Here is a 6815-nt window from a genome sequence, read left to right on the forward strand (position 1 = left end):
TTGGACTGCAAGGAGATCCAACCAGTCCATTCTGAAGGAGAGCAACCCTGGGATTTCTTTGGAAGGAATGATGCTAAAGCTGAAACTCCAGTACTTTGGCCACCTCATGAGAAGAGTTAACTCATTGGAAAAGACTCTGATGGTGGGAGGGATTGGGGGCAGGAGGAGAAGGGGACGACCGAGAATGAGATGGCTGGATGGCATCACGGACTCGATGGACGTGAGTCTGAGTGCACTCCGGGAGATGGTGATGAACAGGGAGGCCTGGTGTGCTGCGATTCATGGGGTCGCAAAGAGTTGGACACGACTGAGCGGCTGAACTGAACTGAACTGAAGTGCCTATTCTAGGCCTGGTGAACGAGACAGTCAAGGTTCCTATCTTCGAAGCTCAAGATCTTGGTAGGAAAGACTCAAACAGACCTTTCTTCTTAGTTCTTCAGTTCAGTTCAATCACTCAGTCACATCCAACTCTGCACACACCAGGCTTCCTTGTGCATCACCAACTACCAGCGCTTACTTAAACTCATGCCTATTGAGTTGGTGATGCCATCCAAGCATCTCATCCTCTGTCATCCCCTTCTCCTCCTGCCTTCAATCTTTCCCAGCATTAGGGTCTTTTCAAATGAGTCAGTTCCTCACATTAGGTAGCCAAAATTTTGCGTTTCAGCTTCAGCATCAGTCCTTCCAATGAATATTCAGGACTGATTTCCTTCAAGATGGACTGGTTGGATCTCCTTGCAGTCCAAGGGACTTTAAAGAGTTCTCTCCAACACCACAGCTCAGAAGCATCAATTTTTCAGCACTCAGTTTTCTTTATAGTCCAACTCTCACATCCATACTTGACCACTGGAAAAACTATAGCTTTGACTAAACAGACCTTTATAGGCAAAGTAATGTCTCTGCTTTCTTTTTTTTTTTTTTAATTTTACTTTACAATACTGTATTGGTTTCGCCATACATTGACATGAATCCACCACGGGTATACCGGAGTTCCCATTCCTGAAACCCCCTTCCACCTCCCACCCCATATCATCTCTCTGGAACATTCCCATGCACCAGCCCCAAGCATCCTGTATCCTGTATCAAACATAGACTGGCGATTCATTTCTTACATGATAGTATACATGTTTCAGTGCCATTCTCCCGTATCATCCCACCCTCTCCCTCTCCCTCAGAGTCCAAAAGTCCGTTCTATACATCTGTGTCTCTTTTGCTGTCTAGCATACAGGATTATCATTACCATCTTTCTAAATTCCATATATATGTGTTAGTATACTGTATTGGTGTTTTTCTTTCTGGCTTACTTCACTCTGTATAATCGGCTCCAGTTTCATCCATCTCATCAGAACTGATTCAAATGTATTCTTTTTAATGGCTGAGTAAATACTCCATTGTGTATATGTACCACAGCTTTCTTATCCATTCATCTGCTGATGGACATCTAGGTTGTTTCCATGTCCTGGCTATTATAAACAGTGCTGCAATGAACATTGGGGTACATGTGTCCCTTTCAATTCTGGTTTCCTCAGTGTGTATGCCCAGCAGTGGGATTGCTGGGTCATATGGCAGTTCTATTTCCAGTTTTTTAAGGAATCTCCACACTGTTTTCCACAGTGGCTGTACTAGTTTGCATTCCCACCAACAGTGTAAGAGGGTTCCCTTTTCTCCACACCCTCTCCAGCATTTATTGCTTGCAGATTTTTGGATCGCAGCCATTCTGACTGGTGTGAAATGGTACCTCATTGTGGTCTTGATTTGCATTTCTCTGATAATGAGTGATGTTCAGCATCTTTTCATGTGTTTGTTAGCCATCCATACGTCTTCTTTGGAGAAATGTCTATTTAGTTCTTTGGCCCATTTTTTGATTGGGTCGTTTATTTTTCTGGAGTTGAGCTGCATAAGTTGCTTGTATATTTTTGAGATTAGTTGTCAGTTGCTTCATTTGCTATTATTTTCTCCCATTCAGAAGGCTGTCTTTTCACCTTGCTTGTACTTTCCTTTGTTGTGCAGAGCTTTTAATTTTAATTAGATCCCATTTGTTTATTTTTGCTTTTATTTCCAGTATTCTGGGAGGTGGGTCATAGAGGATCCTGCTGTGAAAAAATATGGAACACTTCACGAATTTGTGTGTCATCCTTGCGCAGGGGCCATGCTAATCTTCTCTGTATTGTTCCAATTTTAGTATATGTGCTGCCGAAGCGAGGTGTCTCTGCTTTTTAATATGCTGTCTAGGTTGGTCATAGCTGTTCTTCCAAGGACCAAGTGTCTGTTAATTTCATGGCTGCAGTCACCATCTGCAGTGATGCTGCAGCCCAAGAAAAGAAAGTTTGTCACTATTTCCATTGTTTCCCCATCTATGTGCCATGAAGTGATGGGATGAGATGCCATGATCTTAGTTTTTTTCAATGTTGAGTTTTGTGCCAGTTTTTTCACTTTTCTCTTTCATTTTCATCAAGAGGCTCACCAGTTCCTCTTCACTTTCTGCCATAAGGGTGGTGTCATCTGCCTATCTGAAGTTACTGATGTTTCTCCCAGCAATCTTGATTTCAGCTTGTGCTTCATCCAGCCCGGCGTTTCTCATGATGTACTCTGCATATAAGTTAAATAAGCAGGGTGACAGTATACTGCCTTGACATACTCCTTTCCCAATTTGGAACCAGTCTGTTGTCCCATGTCCAGTTCTAACTGTTGCTTCCTGACCTGCATACAGATTTCTCAGGAAGCAGGTCTGGTATTCCCATCTCTTGAAGAATTTTCCACAGTTTGTTGTGATCTACACAGTCAAAGGCTTTGATGTAATCAATAAAGCAGATGTTTTTCTGGAATTCTCTTGCTTTTTCTATGATCCAATGGATGTCACCAATTTGATCTCTGGTTCCTCTGCCTTTTCTAAATCCAGCTTGAACACCTGGAAGTTCACGGTTCATGGACTGTTGAAGACTGGCTTGGAGAATTTTCAGCATTACTTGGCTAGCATGTGAGATGAGTCCAATTGTGCAGTAGTTTGAACATTCTTTGGCATTGCCCTTCCTTGGGATTGGAATGAAAACTTAAGTTCTTAGGGCTGATTCAAGCCCAGCCACCAAGTTCAGGTTACATGCTTTCTTTTATACTATATATAGCTCTCCAATCACTGTACTTTCCACACTGTGCTCCACTTGCACAGTGGAGCACTAATTTGTCTTTACTTCTCAACCCTTCTCTGAGAGGGGAAAAGACTGTCCCAGTTTTGTTTACCAATACTTCCCAGGTACACAGCACAGTGCTCAGAATGCAGTAGAAACACAGTAATCAATAAATTATCAGCAGGAACTCTTAATTTAATTAAAAACAGTCTAAGAGCCAAACAAATGACTCACCTCCCTGATAGGAACTTCTGTCCCTCTATTGTGCTTAAGGTTTCCTTATTCTTCTGTAATAAACCCAATAAGCCAAGACAGATTCACTACAACCATGTCTCAAGTACCCCTGCCACTAACCTTCAACCCGTAAGTACTTGGCAGCAAAGAAAGCAGGGAAGAAAAATCTAGTCCCAATTCACTACTGCAATCTCCCACTGGAGCACATTCCACCTCTTACTCACCTCAATCCAGAAACTCAAAAGGGTATGCAATAGCAAGAAATGACTAGCACTGCCAAAGGAGAAAGGGAAGAAAAAAAAACCTATTCTGCTGCTACCTTAACCCCAAGCATCTCAGGTCCTGATCAATCCCATCTCATCTTAAAGAGTAAAAGTTGCCATCTTGCCCAGGCTCTTTCCTACAATTTCTTCCCTTCCCTACCATGTGTTTGGGATATAATCACAAGTGAAGAATATAATGTAACCTAACAATGATGCCACTTTTGATGGGACCTTTCACAAAAATACAGTCAAATTCATGAGGTCAAGCAGGGCCAAAGCAGAGCCCAGATATAAGGGAAGTAGAAGACAATCTACAGAACCTTCACCCTGCATTAAAGCAACAGGAAAGAAATTCTCTTTTGAGGCAAATATAGTAAAATGAAGTTTGAGGTTGGCTGCCTTCTGACTGGCTATGGTTTCACTGTAGAACATCTAAGGGAACCAGGGTTGGACCTAGAGGACAGACAACATAAGCAGGCAGCTTTATGGCTGCTCTACTCAAGTGCTTAGTTTTAGAAACAATGAAGACAAAATAATGATTACATTTTTAAAATCAAGTATTACAGAAAGGATTAAAATGAAATGCAGTAGTTCCCCACCAATCCCTTCCCATATTTCAGTCCTGCTCTCCAGAGGCTGATGCTTTCACCCATTTCTCTTGGGAGGTATCACCATATTTCTAAATAATGTGCTTATATTTCTCTTTTTTAATTGATCTTCAGATCTTCACTATTTATTATAAAAACAATAATCACCAAACCCCTTCCTCTACAAATCTTACTGGACTATTTTCAAGAAATCAATGAAGTGTTTTACTCAGCTAAATGGCATACATTTATTACATATCCTTTCTTATTCACTTTTTATTTTTCCTAAAATTGCTTATTAATATACTAGTTTAGTGTCTCCTTAGTTCAAATTGTCAGACTGTCAATTTTTTTCCCCACATATAAGTTTTACTATTAGAATTCTCCTCATTCCTGAACCAATCTGCACTAATAATCTTCTGGGCCCCATCATCTTTGAAGCTTCCCTTATCACTTTATTTTCTGGATCACATATTCTTTTGTTGAACCAGCGGCTTGCAATAAAAAGATGTGTGCATGTACATATTCTGAATCTTTATGTATCTAAAACTATTCAGTCCTAGAGAGTTTTATGTTGAAAATAATTCTCTCAGAAGTCTGATTGAACTCCTAAACTACATCCAGCACTTAGCACTGACAATGAAAATCAGAGTTATGCCACTCTGCTTTTTCCTCCCTGGTAGGCAGTGCTTTTTTCCCCTCAGGAGGTTTTTAGGATCTTCCTTTATCACTGATATCTTCAAAATTCATAAGGATGTGTCTAGATGGAGGCTCTTCTTTTCATCATACTTGCTCACTTCTCAGTAAACCCTTTCCATTATCTACTTATTCAGGAATCATTTCTTCAGTTTATTTTGGCTCTCCTTTCATGCAACAGGCTTTCAGTGAACTTTTCCTTGTTCACTGATATTTAAGACTGCTGCTGCTGCTGCCGCTAAGTCGCTTCAGTCGTATCCGACTCTGTGCGACCCTGTAGATGGCAGCCAACCAGGCTCCCCCATCCCTGGGATTCTCCAGGCAAGAACACTGGAGTGGGTTGCCATTTCCTTCTCCAATGCATGATAATGAAAAGCGAAAGTGAAGTCGCTCAGTCATGTCCAACCCTCAGCGACCCCATGGATTTCAGCCTACGAGGCTCCTCCGTCCATGGGATTTTCCAGGCAAGAATACTGGATTGGGGTGCCATTGCCTTCTCCGATTTAAGACTGAGGTTATAAGAATTTGCATGTGAATTCTTCCTTCTGATACAGAACTTAAAGAGTGATGAGATAAGCTTTAGGGTTATTAGCTGGGAAGGCAAAACTTAGGTTGAAAAGCCAAAGTATGAAGGTCTTTCTTCAGAACCCCCTCCACGTTATTTACCTGAAAAGCTAGACAACTGGGTGTGGGTCAGTGGGCAGTGTCCACCTGTTTAAGATATGGACATCTTACTTCTCACAACTGTCGATGTTATCCTCTCCACCGTCACCTTGCTGGAACACCTGGTCAGGGTTACCACTAGAGGCTTAGAATCACCAGATACCTCAGTCCTACAGCTGGGCAACGCTGAGAAGAAACACGCTCAATTAGAGCACAGGTTTAAATTTTGAAACCATTATAGTGGGTAGAAAGTATTAGGAACACTGCAAATAAGTTATATGACAAATTATAGACCAGGCGACTTGGAATCCTAATTCCCATTCACAGTGAACTATGTATAAAATAATACATATTAAATATGTATATGGCTTTCTTTGGGGGGGAGGAGGCACACTGCACAGCATGAGATCTTAGTTCCCCAACCAAGGATCAAACCTGTACTTCCTACATTGGAAGCAGAGTCTTAACCATTTGAATGCCAGTGTAGTCCCAGATTTCACCCTTACTATAAACAACTAACTCATACACTTTTGTCTCCTAAGCTGTTAATAGCTGATAACTGGTATCTCAGAACAAATATACTTTTAATTAACCAGACAATTTAAGCAACAAAAACAGTCCATTCCCCAAACAATTTTGAAGAAGAGGTCAAATGGAAGTTAAGGCAAATATGATGATTCTACCTGTTAAATATCTGCTACATCCCAGGTACTATGCTAGGTGGTAAGAGAAACAAATATCTAACGTAACACCAAGGAACCACAGACTAAATGGGGGAACAAAAGGGCATGAAAAAACATTTCCTATAATGAACACACTCAGAAAGAATTTCTAATCTATCTAGGAGCAAGAGACAAGGTCAGTCAAGACTTCATCAACACTCAGCTGATTAACCTGAAACATGAGCAGCAGTTTCCCAGATGAACTTTATAAAGGGCTTTGTAAGCCTAGGGAACATATGCAAAGGCACAAAGTTCCACAACAATACACACTTTTCTAGGTACAAAACTTCAGAGAAAAAGTGGCAAAAAATATACCTGGCCAAATGAAAAATGCATATAAGGCACGCGTGTGTGCTCAGTCATGTTGGACTCTTTGCAACCGCATGGAGAGTAACTTGCCAGGCTCCTCTGTCCATGGGATTTTTCAGGCAAGAATACTGGAGTGGGTTGGCATTTCCTTCTCCAGAGGATCTTCCTGACCCAGGGATTGAACCTGTGTCTCCTGTATTGGTAGGTGGATTCTTT

At 41.3% G+C, this 6815-nt stretch overlaps 1 non-coding gene across 1 annotated transcript; it reads right to left on the reverse strand.

Annotated features, from left to right (window-relative positions):
- Positions 1 to 2099: 2099 nt before the first annotated feature.
- LOC138074642 (U6 spliceosomal RNA) lies at positions 2100 to 2202 on the reverse strand. Its single transcript, XR_011144473.1, has one exon. It is a non-coding gene; the product is annotated as a U6 spliceosomal RNA (small nuclear RNA).
- Between the last annotated feature and the right edge of the window lie 4613 nt (positions 2203 to 6815).

This window comes from Capricornis sumatraensis, chromosome 2 (assembly GCF_032405125.1).
Source record: "Capricornis sumatraensis isolate serow.1 chromosome 2, serow.2, whole genome shotgun sequence".
Classification (NCBI taxonomy): domain Eukaryota; kingdom Metazoa; phylum Chordata; class Mammalia; order Artiodactyla; family Bovidae; genus Capricornis; species Capricornis sumatraensis.